At 35.3% G+C, this 22,824-nt stretch overlaps 1 long non-coding RNA gene across 3 annotated transcripts; it reads left to right on the top strand.

Moving 5' to 3' along the window:
• Nucleotides 1–15,312: 15,312 nt before the first annotated feature.
• LOC131157733 (uncharacterized) lies at nucleotides 15,313–22,602 on the top strand. Of its 3 annotated transcripts, none has more exons than XR_009137313.1 (8): nucleotides 15,313–17,356; nucleotides 17,442–17,699; nucleotides 17,812–18,040; nucleotides 18,127–18,333; nucleotides 18,409–18,495; nucleotides 18,598–18,682; nucleotides 18,796–19,178; nucleotides 22,345–22,602. It is a non-coding gene; the product is annotated as an uncharacterized LOC131157733 (long non-coding RNA). The 3 variants fall into 3 exon arrangements; XR_009137312.1 differs by lacking the exon at nucleotides 22,345–22,602 and adding an exon at nucleotides 21,845–21,968 and having other exon boundaries at nucleotides 18,598–18,699; XR_009137311.1 differs by lacking the exon at nucleotides 22,345–22,602 and adding an exon at nucleotides 21,845–21,968.
• The last annotated feature ends 222 nt before the right edge of the window (nucleotides 22,603–22,824 follow it).

Below are 22,824 nucleotides of genomic sequence, written 5' to 3' on the forward strand. Positions count from 1 at the left end.
TAAGGTAACAAAGAATACCGGAAAAGACAAAATTAAAGCTGCGCGCATTTGGTAGTGCTTGTCATCGTCGTAGTGGTGTGATAGCCGCAAACCCTACAAAATAATAATACTACAAAAAATTAGTATACAATGTACATTATAGTAGTATATGTGTGTGTGTGTGTGTCTGTACTATAATTAAATATGATTTGATAGAAAAATGATCGGACATTCTGACATAGTGTTAAAAAATGATACAATTGCAAATAACTATATTTGATTATTCGAAAGTCACCCCACTCGGTTCGGACCTCGTATGACCAAATTGTAAGCTAAGTTTACGTACTAATTAGTTTTTTTCCATTATAACTTCGCTTCTAAGTGGGGAAAAAGCTCTTGAGGAGGCGTTTTTGGGGACCGTCAAATCTGGCATGTCCAGTTTGATATGACGGGCGTGTTGGGACTGACCGAGCTAGGTTTGGATCTCGTATGTTTGAATTGGACACTTGGGTGGTTAAATTCAACTAAGTTAACTAAGTTTTTTATTTTTTTTTCTATTATAACTTCACTTGTAAGTGGGGAAAAAGCTCTCAGAGAGGAGTTTTTGGGGAACGTCAAATCCGGCACATCCAGTTTGCTGTGATGGATGTGTTGGCACTGATTAAGCTCGGTTTGGACCTTGTATACCCAAATTGGACACTTGGGTGGTTAAATTCAACTAAGTGTACTAAGTTTGCCTCTAAGCGTATAATATTCAATTGACATGGAGTTTTTGGGGACCGTTAGATCCAACATGTCCATTTTGATATGATGGACGTGTCGGGACTGACTGAGCTTAGTTGTATGCTTGACTTGGACACTTGGGTGGTTAAAATGAACTAAGTTTACTAAGTTTTTTTTTTTTTTTTTTTCCTATTATAACTTTGCTTCTAAGTGGGTAAAAAGCTCTCGGGAAAGAGTTTCTAGGGATTATTAGACTCAACATGTCCAGTTCGATGTGATAGATATGTCGGGACTGACCGAACTCAATTTGAACCTCGGATGGCCGATTTGGACACTTGGGTGATTAAATTCAAGTAAGTGTACTATGTTATCCTCTAAGGATATAACTTTAAATTGGCATGAAGTTTTTGGTGACTGTCAAATCTGACACTTCTAGTTCGATGTAACAGAAGTGTTAGGATTGACTGAGCTCAGTTTGGACCTTATATGCTCGATTTGGACACTTGGGTGGTTAAAATGAACTAAGTTTACTAAGTTTTTTTTTTTCTACTATAACTTTGCTTCTAAATGGGAAAAAAACTCTTGGGGAGGATTTTTTTGGGACCGTCAGATCTGACATGTCCAGTTCGATGTGACAAATGTGTCGGGACTAACCGAGCTTGATTTGGATCTCGTATGCTCGAATTAGACACTTGGGTGGTTAAATTCAACTAAGTTTACTAAGTTTTTTTTATATTATAACTTCACTTGTAAGTGAGGAAAAAGCTCTCGGAGAGGAGTTTTTGGGGACCTTCAGATATGGCACATCCAGTTCAATATGACGGACATGTGAGGACTGATCGAGCTCGATTTGGACCTTGTATACCCGAATTGGACACTTGGGTGGTTAAATTCAACTAAGTGTACTAAGTTCATCTCTAAGCGTATAATTTTCAATTGGCATGGAGTTTTTGGGGATCGTCAGATCCGACACGTCTAGTTTGATATGAGGGACGAGTCGGGATTGACCGAACTCGATTTGGACCTTGTATACTTGACTTGGACACTTGGGTGGCTAAGATGAACTAAGTTTACTAAGTTTTTTTTTTTTCTATTATAACTTCGATTCTTAGTGGGGAAAAAGCTCTTTGGGAGTAGCTTTTGGGCACTGTCAGATCCAGCACATCTAGTTCGATGTGGCAGACATGTTGTGACTGACTGAGCTCGGTTTGGACTTCGGATGCCCGATTTGGACACTTGGGTGCTTAAATTCCACAAAGTTTACTATTTTTTTTTTATTATGACTTCGCTTATACGTGGTGAAAAAGCTCTTGAGGAGGAGTTTTTGGGGACCAATAGATCTGAGACATCCAGTTCGATGTGACGGTCGTGTCAGGATTGACTGTGCTCAGTTTTGACCTTGTATGCCCAAATTGGACACTTGAGTGGTTAAATTCAACTAAATGTACTATATTCGCCTCTAAGCATTTAATTTTCAATTGGCATGGAGTTTTTGTGGACCATCAGATCTAGCACATCCAGTTCGATGTGGTGGACGTGTCGGGACTGATTGAGTTTGGTTTGGACCTCGTATGCTTGATTTTGGACACTTGGGTGGTTAAAATAAAATAAGTTTACTAAGTTTTTTTTTCTATTATAACTTCGCTTATAAGTGGGTAAAAAGCTCTTAGGGAAGAGATTTTGGGGAGCATTAGATTCAGCATGTCTAGTTTGATGTGACGGACATGTTAGGACTGACCGAATTCGGGTTTGACCTCGTATGCCCAATTTGGAAACTTGGGTCGTTAAATTCAACTAAATTGGGGATCGTCAGATCTGGCACGTCCAGTTCAATGTCACGGACGTGTCGGGACTGACCGAATTTAGTTTGGACCTCATATGCCCGATTTGAACACTTGGGTGGTTAAAATAAACTAAGTTTACTATGTTTTTTTCTATTATAACTTTGTTTCTAAGTGGTGAAAAAACTCTTGGGGAGGATTTTTTGGGGACCTTCAGATTCGGCACGTCTAGTTTGATGTGATGGACGTGTCGGGACTGACCGAGTTTGGTTTGGACCTCGTATGCTCGATTTGCACACTTGGGTTGTTAAATTCAACTAATTTACTAAGCTTTTTTTTTTTTTTTTCTATTCTAACAATTAAAATATTGTTATGTGAATTCCTGCAGAAATTGGATCTATGGATTCATTGCATACACAATACATATAATAAAATATGAAAATATAATTGCATAATTACATTGTGTAAATTAGACCAACTCAATTTCAAAACTCCCTGCACATATTTTCCTACCGCGTACTGAGTATACCTTTTAATGAGAGGAGGAGCCACCCACATCATCTGGATGAGATTGGCACAACATTTATTCCATCTACGCTTTCCAGTTCTTCATGGCTTCCATCTCTGCTACAACGGTGGAGACCTTCTCATGTCAGGTGGACACCTCTTCTTTAAGCTACTGGTTCTTCATTTCCATCGTCTGTATCCGAAGAACCAAACCCTCCCTTTGAGATTCGACTTCCCTAAGTGCTCGATCAAGCTCAACATGAGACGTCGTGGTCAAAGTAAATGACAATCGATATGTTTGTTACTACTTATTCTCAAAGAGTTTTTCATCTGAAAATCTATTATTGATTGATCTTAAGTGTACTTATATACATACAGATTGTTTTGAAAAGATCACTATTAGAGAAAAGTTTTTTTTGCCAATGGTTAAATATTTTTTATTCAAGTGTGTATTCATTTAAAGACTCGATATTTTTGATATTACAAAACCACTTGACTAAACATTCCTAGAGCCCATAACTATATATATTATTGAGGGATATTTTCTGAAAAATATTATATTAGGTTTTTTTATCTTTGGAACACATAACATATATATATATATATATATATATATATATATATATATATATTCATATACCAAGATCATATTGTGCTTGGAAAAAAATTATTGGTCTAAATTTTCGGAGAAAAACTGAATTACGTATTTGTATTGAACTCATTTGGTAGGATTCAATATTTGAAGCGGAATAGTCATATTCTTTTAAACCAAAGATTATTTAAAGATTCAACTTCATAAATTATTCGATAGCAGGAACTTAAATCTTCATAATATTCAAGAACAACTTTTTATAAGATCACATTCGGTATTCTTGCATCTAGAAAGTTGAACTTAATCCCTAAGTTCTTCATAGCATTTACTTATATAATTATTTTTGGGAGATTTAATCAAAGGAAAATTTTGTGAAGCATATCATTCATATAACGATTACATCATTATATACATACTGAGCTTCAAGTTTTATCATATGGATATATGTTAGGTTTTCCATTGTACTCACTAACTTTGCTAGAAGCAATATTGAGTTTTTTTGCAAGTTTGAAATTCTATATTATAATCACGGTTCGGGTTGTGAATTGGGTGAGGAGGAACCTGTGCCTCTTGTAAGTAGCGGATGTAAGGGAAGCTCCATCCCTGTTAAAGGAGCAAGAATTTAGTGGAATCTTAGAGCGGTTTGCTCAACGCGAGGACGTAGGCCGGGTTGGCTGAACCTCCTAAAAACTGTGTTTGCCTTCTCTCTTCTTTTACTCCTTTTAATTTCTACAACACATTTCATTACTTATCTTACATGTATGTATGTTGAATAACCCCACATGCAGTTGATAATTAATTAGGTAAAATATAATTTATTGAGATAATAATTTGAATCAATTTCAAATCCCTACAATTAATTTGTTAAATATAGAAATAGGGATTAAGTGGTAAATAATCTTAAAGATTTTTAAAATACCTACTTTACCCTCCCTCTTGGGATTACACCTGAATTAACATTTGATATTAGAGAGGGTTTACATAGAATTAACTATTCATTTTGTAAAAAGATCGCATGACACACATCGGTGCAACTCCATTCGGTGAGGGACACTCGTCCACTAGACCACCTATTTTTTGCGGTGTAAATTACACCTACTAGAAAAGAAGAATGAATATATATATTTTAAATGTGGATTGGAAGGTGTAGAAAATTGTTTCCAAGGGAAACCATGTCCCTATGAAAGTAGTTGATAAGGTTAATATACTCAAAACTGAAGATGAGTATATTGAAGAGGATTGGAAATCTATGCAAATAAATGCTACTGCAATGAACCTGTTATTCTGTGCACTAAATGTAAATGATTTTAATAGGGTGATGGTCTGTAACACTACTAAAGAGATTTGGGAAAGATTAGAAGTTACATATGAAGGTACCAAGGAAGTAAAAGATAGTAAGATAGACATGATCACTAGTGAGTATAAAGCTTTTAAAATGACTGCCGATGAATCTATTCAATCCATGTACACTAAATTCACACACATCACAAATTCTTTAAATGCTCTTAGTAGATATTACCTTACTTATGAGTTGATCAGGAAAATACTTAGGAGACTACCACCAGTTTGGGAAGCTAAAGCTACTGCAATAGAAGAAGGGAGAAATCTTAAGGAGATGTCTGCTGATGAATTAATTGGATCGCTCATCACCTATGAGCTTGCAATGAATGAGAGGAAGAATGAGCAAATTAAAGCAAAGAAAACTATAACACTTAAGGCTTTATCTCACTGCTCCAGTGAGGGAAGTGATTCAGAATCAGATGAAAACATGGCACTCATCACTAAGAAATTTGGAGAGTTAATAAGAAAGAACAAGAAATACACCAGAAAATTCAAGGGATCAAAAACAGAAAAGGGAGAGTCAAGCAGATGGAAGCACAAAGATGGTCCTCTCATGTGTTATAACTATAAAGAATTTGGACATATCAAGTCGGATTGTCCCCAACTGAAGAAAGTGTCTAAGAAGAAGAAGAAAAAAGCTCTAAAGGTGGGCTGGGACACTCGCAATACCAGTAGTTCAGAATCTGAATCCAGTGATCACGAGATTGCGAATCTATGTCTAATGGCTCACAATGACCACGAGGTACAATATTTTTGTTCTGCTTCATTTTACTATTCAAGTGATTCAGAAAATGAAAACAACATGCTTTCTTATGATGAATTACATCAGGAATATTTGTATAATCTTAAAATGCTTAAGAAAATGAATAAGAAAAATTATGGTTTGAAACTAAAATTGAAAGAATGTTCGAAGTTAGTTGAAAGTCAAAATGAATCTCATGCATCTCTTATGAAAAATAAGGATTTGAAAATTGAGGAGTTAGAAAAGAATTTGAAAGATAAAATCTATGAGGCATGCGAACTAGGAAAACAAGCAAGAACAAGCTTTAAAAAGAAGAAAGTAATCTTGTGATAGCCCATGGATGAAAGACCTAAATTGTACCCATATCAACAAGGTGCACCTTTCTTTTCGGGAGCTTTTCCATAAGAACTCCACAGTTAAGCGTGCTTGGCTTGCAACAATATTGGGATGGGTGACCTCTTGAGAAATTTTCTTAGGAAGTGTGTGAGTGAGGGCAAAACACATTGAAAAGGACACGTGTTGATCTGTGAGGCCAATCATTAGTCTGATAAGGCCTGCTCCCTGTTGTCTAGTCTAGGTGGAGGAGAAGAGACGTAGTGCTCCCTGGCAGACCTAGGTTGGGGCGTTACAAATGGTATCAGAGCCAACACCCAGCCAGAAGTGTGATGAGATTCACATCGCCTGGATTTGGAAATGTGGGTTCGAAACAAGAACGTTGCGTTCTATAAGTGGGTTAGAATGTGATACCCCATGGATGAAAGGCTTAAAAAGACTACATGTTACTATCCATATCAACAAGGTGCACCTTTCTTTTCGGGAATTTTCCCATAAGAACTCCATAGTTAAGCGTGGTTGGCTTGGAGCAATATTAATAGGATGGGTGACCTCCTGGGAAGGTTTCTCAGGAAGTGTGTGAGTGAGGAAAAAATACACTAAAAAGGACACGTGTTGGTTTGTGGTGTCAGTCATTAGTCCAATAAGGCCCGCCCCCCTATTGTCTAGTCCAGGTGGAGGAGGAGAGACTCAGTGCTCCCTGACAGACCCAGGTTGGGGCGTTACAAATCTCTACTACTAGGCCACTCAAATGCTACACTTAGATTTATTTGGTCCAAACCCAACTCAGATTTTAGGAGGAGAATCATACACATTCGTCATAGTTGATGATTATTCAAGATATACATGAGTACTATTTTTAGGTCACAAAGATAAAGCGTGTGAACAATTCATAAATCTTTGTAAGAAAATTCAAAATGAAAAGGATTATACTGTCATTAAAATTCGAAGTGATAGGGGTGGAGAATTTAAAAATGAAAGCATGGAAGACTACTACAATTCATTAGGAATAACTCATAATTTTTTGGCTCCTAGAACACTACAGCAACATGGAGTACTTGAAAGAAAGAATAAGTTTATATAAGAAATGGCCAGAACTATGCTTAACGAACATAAAATACCTGAGTACTTCTGGGCTGAGGTAGTAAATACTTCCTGCTACGTTCTAAATAGAGTTTTGATTAGACAATCTCTAAATAAGACTCCTTACGAATTATGGAATGACCATATACCAAACATATCATATTTTCATGTCTATTGCTATAAATGTTTTATGCTTAGAGACAATGAACATTTAGGAAAGTTTGATGTGAAATCAGATGAAGGTATCTTTTTAGGGTATGCCTTAGATAGTAAAGCCTATAGAGTATATAATAAACGAACATTAACCGTTATAGAATCCATTCATGTAGTATTCGATGAGTCAAATCCCTTCGCAAAAAGGACTGATGAAGATGAAATTGAGATAAATAAGAAATTTGAAAAATTGTTCATTAAAAATGATTCAAAAAAGAGAAATGAAATTAAGGACCCATCTGCTGAAACTAATAAAATTGAAAATGAGGTTAATGAACTACCTAAAGAATGGAAGTACATAAAGAGTCATCCAATTGATCAAATAATAGGTGAACCATTACGTGGAGTAGCCACACGATCCTCACTTAGGAATATGATTAGTCATTTTTCCTTTCTATCTCAAAAAGAACCTAAGAATGTGAGTGAAACAATTGAGGATGAATTGTGGGTGATGTCCATGCAAGAAGAGTTAAACCAATTTGAGAGAAACAAAGTATGGACATTAGCTCCTAGACTTGAGGATAAGACAATTATTGGAATAAAATGGATATATTAGAACAAGAAAGAAGAACATGGGATAGTTGTTAGAAATAAGGCAAGACTAGTAGCACAAGGATATAACCAAGAAGAAGGAATAGATTTTGAAGAAACCTTTGCACCTGTAGTTAGAATGGAAGCCATTCGAATGCTTTTAGCTTATGCTGCTTTTAAGGATTTCAAACTGTATCAAGTGGATGTCAAAAGCACATTTTTAAATGGCTACATTAGTGAAGAGGTATATGTAGAACAACCCCCAAGCTTTGAAAACCATAAGAATCTAGATCACGTTTAAAGACTAAGAAAAACCTTGTATGGTTTAAAGCAAGCTCCTAGAGCTTAGTATGAGAGACTAAGTGACTTTCTATTGGACAATGGATTTATCAGAGGGAGGATAGAAACAACATTTTTCATAAAGTCTAAGAAAGATGACATGCTCCTTGTTCAAGTATACATAGATGATAACATATTTGGAGCTACAAATAAAGACTTGTGCAATGAGTTTGCAAGCACTATGCAGAATGAATTTGAGATGAACATGATAGGTGAACTAAATTTCTTCTTAAGACTGCAGATCAAACAAGCGAAACATGGAAATTTTATAAATTAATCGAAATACATTAGAGATCTGCTCAAAAAGTTTAATATGTGTTAGAATTGGTGTATTCCCAAGAGGGGGGGGGGTGAATTGGAATTTTAAACTTTTTCTTCTAGGTTAATATATTCAACAACAGTATATGCACAACCTAGGGCCTGTCTATGCAATTTCCAAATGCGTAGATAATTATAATATGGAAATTAAGTCATATGCATCATTCACTTATAACATACACGTGCGGTAAATATAGAGTGCAGAAATATAAACAAACACACGATATGTTATCGGGGTTCGGCCAACTGTGCCTACATCCCTGCCTCTAGCTCGCAAGCAGGAGGATTCCACTAACAGCTCACTTAAGGGTGGAGCGGCACCGTTTACAACCAGGTCAAATTAACACAGGGCTGACCTCAACCTTAACCAGGTCAATTAGCGGGGCTGACCTCAACCTACACGCCTTAACAGGACGACGCACCTAGCTTTCCTAACCGGGTCTAAGCCAATCCGGGACTATTCCAGGGCTAGTCTCCCTCTTCAGGCCCGTGCATGGAAATACAACCAAAGTGTATTACAATGAAATGGTACAGTGATTGTGCTTTCAAGTAAAGCATATATGTACCCAAATTCGCACAATGATATACACCACAAATATGAAATAATATGTAAGCTCAATGTGGTCTAAGATGTCAACTCTCAAGTAGATTTACTATCGTTATAATGAGTGCGTGAGAGTGCAAACCTTAATGATCTTTGTATCACAAGATATTCAATCTAAGTGCTCAAACAAAGATATTATTCAAACTTCATATATTTCAATCAACAAGTTTTCTCAATACATATATGTATATGAAGCTCTAGCAATGTATAAATTTGGTTTGCAAGAAGGGATATTCAATCTTTGTACTCAGCAAGAGATATATGGGTTAAGGAATATTGCAACAAAGATTTTATCACACTAGTAAATATCTCATCAAATATTTTCAAGATAAAACACTGTAGATATTTGAAAATGTTTTTGCAACCAAAGTACAAACATAATCTTCTTAAGATGTTGCAATGAAGGTGCAAATCTTAAAAGATCTATCAAAGTCTTCTTAGGATAGACTTATTAACAAAGTCTCCTAAGAACACTTAGGTTTGGCTCTTAATGAAAATAAATCAATCAACTACAAATGAGAGAGCAAACCTATTGAATATAAACACTCAATCGACTTACAGAGGATTTAGGAGATTAAAAACAGGTAAGCTTGAGTGAATGGGGATTGAATATGAGTATTATAGGGTTTTGATTTTTCAAAGAGTTTTCCCTAATCAAGGTGACTAATCTCTATTAATCTTTGCAAATGAACTCATATATATAGGCAAGGGAGAAAATATGACCGTTGGGGACCTATAGGGTATTATTAGAAAAGTCTAATGACGTTTAAGGCATTTTAACCTTGTTTAGAAAAATATTAACCACAGTAAAAATGGGACCAACCCGAGAGGTCCGGTCGACCAGAAGTGGTTCGGTCGACCAGGACTTAAGTGGCTCGGTCGACCAGGGGGATTTTGAACTGAGTGGTCGGTCGACCGGGCAAAGGCGATTTTCAAAAACTCCGAGGTTTGGTCGACCGGGGCCTTTTTGAACTACAGGGCTCGGTCGACCAGATCGCTGGGAATTCTCCCAAGACCCTTCGGTCGACCAGGTAGTTGGAGTTCAAATCTGGTCGGTCGACCGGGAGGTCAAACTGTTGACTCCCAGGTGGTTCGGTCGACCGAGGTCAAATGACCTACAAGGTCTCGGTCGACCGGGCCTGGGTCAAACTGTTGACCCGGACCGGTTTCGGTCGACCGGGCCAAATTGAACTGAGTTGGCCGGTCGACCGAAAGTGCACCAAGTGTGCATTTCGGTCCCTTCTTGCAACATATAAACCCTATTCAAGTGCCTATTACATACAAGTGCAAAGGTGAGTGTCCTAAGGTCACTTGGGGTCCAATTTGGAAACACCGAGACGGTCGACCGAAGGTGCACCCTAAGGTCCTATCTACGGTCCTTTCTCATTCATGGTTCGGTTTGAGCTTACGTATTATCATGCATGTGATGTGTGTGAGCTTATTACAAACCAAAGACCTATTTACTATTACAGACCTTTCCTACTTAAATATTACAGACCCGAATATAAATTACAACAAATCAATTATATCAAGGGTCTTTAGAGTCTTTGTTTTCCTCCGGGTCTTCGAGTGCCATCATAGGATACTGCCAAGATAAACCTGCACATCAACTTGACAATCATTAAATACCTGAGTATTTGTTATAATCAAAACAGGGTATGACCCATAGGGTCAACAATATGGAAGATGGAAAAATACTAGGGACACCTACGAGCTCTTCTTTGAAATTAGACAAAGATGAACAAAGTATACAAGTAGATGTCAAGATTTATCATGGAATGGTTGGTAGCTTACTATATCTGACTTCCAGCAGACCTGACATAATGTTCAGCGTATGTTTGTGCGCAAGATTTCATGCTGCACCAAAAGAGTCACATTTGTTAGCTGTTAAATGAATACTTAGATACCTGATAAGAGCCGTGGAAATGGGGTTATGGTATCCTAAGTATACATCTTTTGAGATTATCAGCTATCCAAATGCTGATTTTGCTGGTAGCAAAGTGGATAGGAAGAGCATGAATGGTACATATCATTTCTTAAGACATTCATTAGTTTCTTGGTTTTCCAAGAAGCAGAATTCAGTTGCCCTTTCCACAGATGAAGCTGAATACGTAGCGGCAAGAAGTTGTTGTGCTCAAACACTATACATAAAGCAACAACTGACAAATTTTAGATTAAGCTATAACACAATTCCTATAAGATGCAATAATATGAGTGCAATAAACATCTCAAAGAATCCTATATTACATTCACGAATTAAACATATAGAAATAAGACATTATTTCTTCGTGATCATGTTCAAAAAGGAGATGTGACACTTGAGTTTGTATGCACTGATGAACAATGGGCAGACATATTCACGAAACCACTTGCAGAGGATAGGTTTATCCAAATTAGGTGTGAATTAGGTCTGATGCAAATTCGAGAGGTTGCCTAGAATTATATTAGATGACATAATTCAAGGGGAGCAATGTTACATAATATTCACAATTGGTTAAAAATTTCAAATTCGGCCCGTTTGTTCCCATTTGGTATCACATTTGTTCACATTTGGTATTAAACTCATATCATGATGAGAGCATATTGACTTACACATGTTAATGCTCACATAATCTTTGAACTTTAGTGACCGTTTTTGCTTAATCATGTCTATGAAATTTGACACACTATGTATGTTCACATTGCAATTTAATTCAACAACACAACTTTTTGCATTAGTAAGGGGGAGAAGCAAACTGAATCACATTGAATAACACAGGGAGACATATTTCACAGTATAATTTTTAAAATCTGACGGTTGAATAATTTTAAAAAATTTAACATTTAAAGGGAGAGAAGAATATAAGGTTACGTCCACTCATGTTTTGTTATACACCTTTTTGTTGATGTCAAAAGGGGGAGAAGAATATCAAGTTATAGTAAAAATAGTTGGCAAAACTAATTGTGTATGAGCATATTTCATATTGCTACATATCTGTTTGTGCATATTTCATATTGCTACATATATGTTTGTACATTATTTGAGGGGGAGCCTTGTTAAGAACAACCCATTCTATATTTTTGCTCGTGTATTTGTCATCATAAAAAAGGGGTAGATTGTTGAATCGATGAGTCTAATCCTGTTTTGATAATGAAAAATCACTTGGTATTTGATCTGTGCATTGAGATTGTGAACAGGAACAAGATTTAGCATGCACGGAAGGCTAGAAAGTCATGGAAGCCATGAAGATTAAAGTATATACATCTTGACACAATCCATGGAGCTAAAAGAGTAGAAGAATGAAGATGCAAGCAGGAAGTTTAAGATCATCATGGGAATGAGTATTTAGAACTGAATGTATTTACATATTTCATATGGTTTAATTTGAAACTCAAAATATACCCTAAACTGACCTTAGGACTCATGCATCTCATGAAAATCTTTAGGGGATATTTATGGACTTAGAGACTTTTTTAAAACCCCGAAAAATATTTTATGAAAGAGCAAAGAAAGAGAGCAACATGGATTTTTGAAACTAAAATGAAAAAAAAACCAGAAAGTGTACTGTTCAGAAGACCAAAGTCACTACCTAGAAGTCGGAAGTGTCAACTTCAGAAGACTGAAGTCTACACTCTATCATATAAAGATTCAACTTCAGAAGACTAAAGTTTAAGCTCAGTCGTCTGAAGAATTTCTTCAGAAGATCGAAAATTAAGTTCAGTCGTCTGAAGATTTATTGGAGAAACACATAAACAGGCAGAAGTACATAAGAAGACTGAACCTTGACCTCAGTCGTTTGAACCCATAACTTTAGAAGTCTAAACACCAAATTTAAATGTATGACCCTGTGTCCAATTCATTTTTTTAAAGCTTTAAGGAACTTTAGTCGTCTGAACCTGAGACCTTAGATGTCTGAACCTGTGGGAAGTTTAAAATTTTGATTTTTAGCAAGAGAACACGCGGGTTATACACTTGATCAATTTGATCCAACGGTCAGGACTTATCCTAAGGCCGAGATTAAATACATAATCAACCTCTAAAACTTAGTGCCTCAACTTTTGGCATAAGATTGAGTGTATTGAACGTTTAGCACAACTTGGGAGAGCATTGAACACACTGCTGAATTCTTGCTTGGGATTTCAAAGCTTATACGTCAAATATGGGTTAATGCTACATTGATCTTCAAAAGGCATTGTAGCAATTGTTGTGCATTCAACTTAGTATTGAGGTTTGGTAAATCGATATGTTTGTTACTAATTATTCTCAAAGAGTTTTTCATCTCAAAATCTATTATTGAATATTATTTGAGAGATTGATCTTGAGTATACTTGTATACATATAGATTGTTTGAAAAGATCACTACTAAAGAAAAGTTTTTTTTCCAGTGGTTAAAAATTTTTTATTCAAGTGTGTATTCATTTAAAGACTCAATATTTTCAATGTTACAAAACCACTTGACTAAACATTCTTAGAGCCCATAACTATATATATATTATTGAGGGATATTTTTTGAATAATATTATATTAGGTTTTCTGATCTTTGGAACACATATCATATATATATATATATATATATATATATATATATATATATATATATATATACATATTCATATACCATGATCATATTGTGTTTTGGATATTTGGAATAAAACTTATTGACCTAGATTTTTGGAGAAAAACTGAATTACATATTTGTATTGAGCTCATTTGGTAGGATTGAATATTTGAAGCGGAATAGTCATATTCTTTTAAACCAAAGATTATTTAAAGATTCAACTTCACAAATTATTTGATAGCAAGAACTTAGATCTTCATAATATTCAAGACCAATTTTTTATAAGATCACATTCGGTATTCTTGCATCTAGAGAGTTGAACTAAAACCCTAAGTTCTTCAAAGCATTTACTTATATAATTATTTTTGGGAGATTTGATCAAAGGGAAATTTTGTGAAGCATGTCATTCATATAACAATTACATTGCTACATACATACTAAGCTTCAAGTTTTATCATATGGATATGTGTTAGGTTTTTCATTGTACTCACTAATTTTATTAGAAACAATGTTGAGTTGTTTTGCAGATTTGAAATTCTATATTGTAATCACGGTTTGAATTGTGAACTCGGTGAGGAGGAAGTTGTACCTCTTGTAAGTAGCGGTTGTAAAAGAAGCTCCATCCTGGTTAAAGGAGTAGAGATTTAGTTGAATCCTTGAGTGAGTTGCTCAAGGCGAGGACGTAGGTCGGGTTGACCGAATCTCGTAAAAACTGTGTTTGTCTTCTCTCTTCCTTTACTCCTTTTAATTTTTGCAATGCATTTCATTACCTTTCTTGCATGTATGTATGTTCTATAACCCCACACACACTTGATAATTAATTGGGTAAAATAGAATTTATTGAGATAATAATTTGAATCAATTTCAAACCCCTGCAATTAATTTGTTAAATATAGAAATAGGGATTAAGTGGTAATAATCTTAAATATTTTTAAAATACCCAATTGACCCCCCGCTCTTCGGATTACACCTGAATTAACAATTAGCAATAAAAAATCGGGATAAGGATGTCTACTTTACTAGTGTCAATTTCAGTAAGACATGGTATGACCCTTTTGTGCTAGCGACATAGGCAGAATAAGTGTTTTACCTTATAAACACAAAATTGAAGGGTGAATGGCAAGTGGCCCAAAAGATTCCTCCCCGAAGTTTTTATACTATTACAGAAGTTTTGCAGATGGGGAGAAGAGTGCCAGCGTGGCTGCATTCCAAGAAGATAAGTCATCTGCCAGTACAGCAGCGCAATCTACTTTCAACTTTGTCTAAGAAAGAGCCGATCTTATACCATTGAATAGGGTAGGTGCCACGACAGAACACATAGGGACTGATGACATTACAATTGAACCTTCTGTCTGTAGACACCCTATTTTTGTCCGGACCAAATACAACAAAATTATTATTATTATTATTATTATTATTATTATTATTATTATTATTATTATTATTATTATTATTATCATTATTATTACATTATTATTATTATTATTACTATTATTATTATTTCTATTGTCATGATTACTATTAATATTATCATTACTTTTAAATATTATTATTATTGCTTTATTATTATTATTATTATTATTATTATTATTACTTCTAATATCTATCATTAGGGTTTTAGGGAAGAAAAGTTTATAAAAAGGCTCCTTCTCACGACCGCCGCCTCTCGTCCTCTCGCTTTAGCCTCTCCAAACTCTCGACCAAACCAGTAGCAGTCCTTGCAGCAGCCGCTCCTCTTTGCAGCAGCAGTTCCACTCCCAGCCACCACAACTTTTCCTTCACGCCTCACGAACACCCTATGCAGCCTCACGGTCCTCCTGCAATCTCACAGCTGCGAGCCACCAATAGCCTTCTAGCAGCATCCTTATCCCTCCCACAGCCACCTTCACGGCAAAAACTCTTGTAGCACTCCACGCACACACAACAGAATAGAGGAGGAGGCAATCGCTTGCAGAACCAACAGATAGCCGTGAGCACCTCACGGCGTCCCTGCTAGCCGCAGCAGACGAAGGAGAATTTCTTGTCGACATTATGGACGAATACATGTACACTTGGCAGGAAGTTGTGTGTTTTCGAGATGATTTGCTTATGTGAAGTTACTTTTACCCTGTTTTTAATATCTTGCTGCTGCTAACCCTCTGCCACTGCTTGTGGTTTAATGATGATGTTGTTTTGATGTCGTGTGTTCGTGATTGATCGTTTGCAATCTTTTACCAATTTCTGGGGTCCGGGAAGATGTCACTAAGCAAGGCTTTTGCTAAATCTATCGAAAAACAGGAAAGCCTCTTAGCTCACCCGCACTCTAGCACACAGCACAGACACACACAACACACACTTTAAACACATAGTAAAACACAAACTGCACGCACACAAACGCACACTTTTTACATATACTTTTACACACACTAAAACACACACATTCACACACACAGTGTCCACACACAACACACAAAAACACTCACACTACAGATCCACACATCCACTCATGCATTTATTGTTATTGTTTTTCTTTTTTATGTATTTTAAAATTTTCCCTATCTATGTTTGATTTTCAGTTTGTGTGTTTTTTGTATTATTTTAATTTGTTTTCGTGTGTTTAATCCATTATATTATGCCAGTTGCTCTTGCTCTTATTTTGCCTATATCAAACATGTTTTATATTTCTGCCAACATGATTTTTAATTTATGTATTGTGGTATTTTCATTATTATGTGATGTTTTAGTATTTTGTTTTATAATGTTTATTATCATGTTTATATCATTTTTATGTTCATCTTATATATATATATATATATATATATATATATATTGTGGTATTTATAGGTTTATTACTATGTTCATATATTAGTATGTTTATCTTTAGGTGTAGTTTATTTGGTTTATCTTTATCATTATGTTTATATTACTCTTATGGTGGTATTTATATTTTAGTTTATAATTATTAGTTTATTATTATGGTGTTTTAGTATTATTATTAGTTTATATGGTATTTTTAGTATTTACGTTCATATTATATGTTTATTATCATTATTAGGATTATTATGGTATTATTATTGTGTATATATTTAGTATTACTTATTAGGGTATTTTTTTTAGTATTATAATATATATGGTATTACTTTTTATAGTATCTTTAGTATCTTAATATATATATAGTATTATGGTATTTTATTACTTATTTTGGTATTTGTAATATTTTAGTAGATATGTATTCTTATTATTATTATATGTATTGTGGTAGTTTAATATCTTAGTTTATTATCCTATTATCATGTATTGAAACCTCCTAGAAAATTTTGGAAATATTGTAAATTATTTATAAAAATTCTATAAATTTTAAAACAAATCTCGGAGCTATTTTCATAAAATATTTTCTTGATTTTTATCCCTATGATTTTAACGAAATGGTATGAGCTCTTTGAACTTCACGTACCCCGGTTTTGAGGGAATTTATACACACACACACACACACACACACACACACACATATTGTATATTGTTTGTGGCTCATTTATTTGCACTTTGTAAATACATAAGGGGAGTAAAATAAAATATTTTTTAAATTTATTTTGGGATAATTTCATAATTAATTAGGTACCGTTCATAAGAACGGGCGTAGGGAGTGCTCGTACCTTCCCCTCACGTAATCAAACTCTCAATCCCGACTTTGGTAACGCAGACCAATTCTACCCTTAATTGGGTAGTAATCAAGTGTTCTAACCATACTAAAAGGTTAGTGGCGACTCCATTCCTATTTTTTATCGAAAATTCAATTTATAATTTTTATTTCACCAACCTCGGGGCACCCGCGCTCTAGGACGCCGTGACACTGTCGACGTTCACTTCATCGATGATGAGGAGACTGATGGGGAAGATGAAACATGGGTCGAGTACTACAGTGAAAAGGAAGACACATTAGAAAGTGAGGATGATTTGACATCCTCAAGACCGGCGGAGCCCATCGGTTTTGATGCGGCACCATCATTGTCTGAGCCATTGGGACCTCGGCCAGACATGGATACCTCAGCTTGGGATGACACGCAGGGTGAGTTGTTCACCATGATGAGCAGCATTGGTAAGGTTACGATTAATTTATTTCTATGTAAACTATTGATTTTCATTTACGTATATGATTAAAGTATTGTTCTTAATTTAACTCTTCTTTCATCATCAACATCCACGGTCAGGTCAGGTCGTGGTGTAGTGAAGAGCACGACGCTTAAGAAGCACTTGCAAAGGACGGGGTAGTGCATTAGGATCGACATTCCTTCAGGCTTCACCACCCCGCGTGACAATTATTGCCCAACATGGATACGAGAGCTTGGCATTATATGCCGACAGTATGCTCTAGTCACCACCTTTAGCTGGCCGTAGGAAACTGAGGTGCAGCGCATGGTTCTTTACCTGTGCATCTTGGTAAGTAATCCCAAACCTTTAATTTTTTTTAGCTTTATATATTAGTCAAACAACTGTCTAACATTCTAACTGTATTACCTACGTAGGAGGAGTTCAATATGGACATTCTCCACACAGACCATGTGAAAAGGGTGGTGGACGTCCAACTATGCAATAAATTTAAGACCTATTGTGTGAAAATGCACGAACATTTTCGCGCGATGGGAGAGCAAACAGAAACCCACCCGTACGATAAGATATCCCAAGAGGATTGGGAGGTGGTGTGTCGCCATTTTCGCGATCCACACTATCAGGTGATGTGTTTGCATTATAATAACTACTTTAAGCTCTGATGTGGCTAATAAGAAGTCATTACATCTTTTTTGTAGGCTATATGTGAAAAAAATGTTGCGAACTGCAGCAAACTCTCTACGACGCATTGCAGTGGGTCGAAGTTATTCGTAAATCATCGAAGGGTAATTGCTATATATTAGACTAATCGAAGGGTAATTGCTATATATTAGACTATCTTACGATTATCTGAATTAATATTAATGATGTTTTATATGATAATGTAGCATGATCCCGAGACGGGCGTAGAGGAGCCGCTGCAAGATCTTTATTAGAGAACACACCAAAAGCGCTCGGGGGAGTGGTGTGACGGTGCGCAGGACAAACATGTGACTCAAATAAAATATTTAGTTTATAATTTGATTCAAAATATCAAAATTGTATTCTTATTTCTTCATGTTCATCATTTTCATGATTGAAAATAGGTGATGATGGTTGAGCTGAGAGATGCACTTGTTGCAGAGGGGAGCTAGCAAATGACAGATTACCAGATAACGACTTAGGTGCTTGAGGAACAAGTGAGGGGCTAGGAGAAAGGTCTTAGAAGTGGATACATTGGCCCAACAGCATCATCTTCGATGGGTGCGGCGACTTATGCTAAGATAGAATGAGCGCGTCAAGACGCTGAGTATCGGGTGCATGAAATGGTTTAGCAGATGCCTACGATGGAAAGAAAAACCAGTAATTGAGAGATAAGGTCTCCACCGTTGAAGCCATGCTAACCGCAATTCTGAACAGGCAAACGCAGTTTGAAGAAATGATGCTTCGATCTCAACCAGATGATGCAGGTGGCTCCTCTCATTAGAAGGTATGTAAAACGTAATTTCAATACTATACTCATAGTTCTGTTGCTTGTTTAATTATATTCATATTTTATGTGAATTGTTAATTGTGCTACCTGACTGCATGCGTAGTCAAGAATGCCTCTTGCATGGTAGATGCAGTGGATATGAATTGCATGCTAGTAGTGGATATAGGTTCTCGTGTGCCTTGAACTGAATCATAAATTGCTTATTTAAACCTATTAGGTACAATTTTTATGGGAAAAAGTCCAATTTACATACGGCATGCTGCCGAAATTTCGATAGATTTTTTTCCCAAAGTAAAACCTTGTATAGAGATGACTATGTTAAAATAAATGATAAAATATTTTTGAAAGGATGAGTGAAAACTAATTGAATATTAAATTTCATCTTAGAATAATCATCGAATAGTTAAAGGAGTTCAGATCCATCCCTAGAGAAAGAGCATAAAGAAATCGTATGCATCATGCTTTACTTTTTTTTTTTTTTCCTTTAAGGATTCTTGGAGGGGTAACTCAAAAACGTAAGAGGGTTACAAGGAATTTTCTTTGGTCAGGCGAAGGGGAGAGGAGATAGAGTTTGGTTAAGTGGGAGGTGGTGATATATCATTATAAATAGCATTGCAAAATGATTTCCATAATGCATTAAATGGTTGAATCTCTTTTATGGATGATTTATATGTTATGTGAATTGTTAATTGTGCTACCTGGTTGCATGCGTAGTCTAGAATGCCTCCTGCATGGCGGATGTAGTGGATGTGAATTGCATGCTTGTAATGAATATAGGTTGTCGTGTGTCTTGAACTAAATCATAAATTGCTTATTTGAACCTATCAGGTACAAGTTTTATGGGAAAACGTCCCAATTTACAGACGACAAGCTGCTGAAATTTTGGTAGATTTTTTACCCAAAGTAAAACCTTGTACAAAGATAATTATGTTAAAATAAATGATAAAATATTTTTGAAAGGATGAGTAAAAAATAATTGAATATTAAATTTCATCCTAGCATAATTATCAAATAGTTATAGGGGCTCAACTCCATCCCTAGAGAAAGGGCATAAAGAAATCATATGCATCATGCTTTACTTTTTCTTTTCTTCAAGGATTCCTGGAGGGGTAACTCAAGAACTTAGGAGGGTTACGAGGAATTTTCTTTGGTCAGGTGAAGGGGAGAGGAGAGAGAGTTTTGTTAAGTGGGAGGTGGTGTGTAGGTTGAATGAGGAAGGGTTGGGTCTTGGCTATATGGTGTCAAAAGCCACTGTCCTTTTGGTTAAGTGGTTGTGGTGGCTTTTCTTGTTGGTGAATTCCCTCCAGCACAAAATTATAAAGAGTAAATTTGGCTTGCAAAATTATGGGTGGATGCTAATTTGGGCTTTAGTAGTCTTCGAAGAGTCCTTGGAGGTTCATTTTGCAGGTTTACCCCTTTCTTTTTCTTCCTCTAAAAAATTTCTAACTGTCAATTGGTTAGAGGTAATTGTATTCAGTTTTGGGAAGGATTTTTTTGTTTAATGAGATTTTTATTTTTATTTTTTTTGGGGGGGGGGGGGGGAGGGTAGGGTGGGGACTGCATTATCTGTTCTTTTGCTTGTCATTTCCTTCTTGCCACAATGATATGATTTTCTGCTTTCTTATTCTTGAGGGTTTTTTTTTTTCTACTATATACATTTTAGAATAAAAAATGAGGTATTGAGTTACATCCGCAGTGTCATTGTTTGGGTTAGTGGCCTCGTAGTTAATGGTTCACTGCCAAGTGGTTAAGAGGATGACATGTTACAATTTTAGAGTCATTTACATCATGATAATGATTTTTTTTTAGGTAAGCTATCAAATCCTAGTATATAATTGTTCTATTCTTGTGCATAGAAAATTTAGCATCTATACCTCATACTTTTAAGCCTAATACATGTGAGCTTGATAAAGATATTCATGAATGGGTATACTTGGGAAAACTGATCATGTAAGAAATATGCTTAAATATTGTTAGATGGTAAAGTTTGTGACTTACAGGTTTGAAAAATGTTCTATTTACAATCGGCATGGTGCCGAAAATTTGTTAAATTCCAATGCAAAATAATCAAAGTCATATACCATATTTGTGAAAATGATTATAGTGTGTTGAATGTTAAAACATTTTTAAAAGGATGAGTGAAGTTCAAATGAATTGTGAACTTCATCTCTAAATTTACTTTTGCGTATGTTAAGTGAAAATTCTATCAATAATGGACTCATTTGCATTATTTGTTAATTATAGTTATTTTTGAGTCCAAAAGAAGTCATGTAAACCTCAACATCACATTTTTATTTCTTCATAGAACTATAGTTTGATATAGATTGTTTGTGGGATGCATAAACACATTGAATTATTTAATGCTGATTATATGAAGATCTTGTGTACTAATAAAATTCATTAATTATTGGTTGGATTATTGTGAATTGTTTGTGTAAGCACCTCGGTTTCAAACATATCTCTATGGAAAATGTCCTATTTATAAGGGAAATGCTGCCAAAATTTCTCAAAACTGATAAAAGTTAGCAATTTAAAATAGTATCATTTTTTTTTTATTTTGTCTGAATATCCATTTATTTTTCTATCAAATCATTGATACTTATAGAGTACGTATAAGGTAAAAAATTGTATTCTAATTTTTTTTTAAAATTCTTAATTTGTAGGATTTGTGGCTATCACACCATCAACACCATCCCATGTTACAGAAGGATGCAACTTTTGATTTAAAAATTTTTTTTTTTGGTTATTTGAACATATGGAATTCATGTATAAAATATTCGAAATTTGTATAATGTATTTGTATTTGATATTGAATTATAATTTTTAATAATTTATAAATATTTTTAATATTTATGGTTTAATGTTATCTATGCAAAAATATAATTACAGATTTTCACAGGAATTAATGATTTAAAAAATATTAATTTTTATATAATTAGTGAGGGTTTCTATAGATATTAGTGAAGGATCAAAACCGTGACTAATACTATACTATTAATGACGAATATTGATCCATCACTAAAGGCCAAGTATTAGTGACGGTTTTGATCCTTCACTAATACACAAATATTAGTGACGAATTTTGTTGACCTTGTAGGTCATGCCTAGTTTTGATAATGAAAAATACTCATTATATCTAATGGGTGTTTGAGGTTATGTGCAGGAACTTAAAATGAAAGAGCTTAATGCACATGGAAGAAAGTGAAGATTGAAGACCCAATTTTTATGTTGTAATGTATTTCATTTAAGCAAATGGTCTGTAATAGTAATTAGGGTCTTTGGTTTGTAATAAGCACACACACATCACATGTATGGTCTAATACATAAACTCAAACCAAGAATAACTAAAAATGACCTTAGAAAGACCTTAGGGGTTTTCCATCGACCGACGCTAGATTTTTTCGGTGTCTTCAAAAAGGCTTAAAAAAGACCCTAGGACACTCACCATTGCACTTGTATGTGTTAGGCACTTGAATAGGGTGAATGTGAAATGAATCAGGACCAAAATGCACATTTTGTGCACCTTCAATCGACCGACCTAGGGAGTTCATTTTGGCCCCGGTCAACCGAACCCGGTCTGGGTCAACTAGTTGACCACAATCTGATCTACCGAGCTTCTAAATCTTATTTGACCCTGGTCGAC

Source organism: Malania oleifera, chromosome 6, assembly GCF_029873635.1.
Source record: "Malania oleifera isolate guangnan ecotype guangnan chromosome 6, ASM2987363v1, whole genome shotgun sequence".
In the NCBI taxonomy this organism is placed as follows: Eukaryota; Viridiplantae; Streptophyta; class Magnoliopsida; order Santalales; family Ximeniaceae; genus Malania; species Malania oleifera.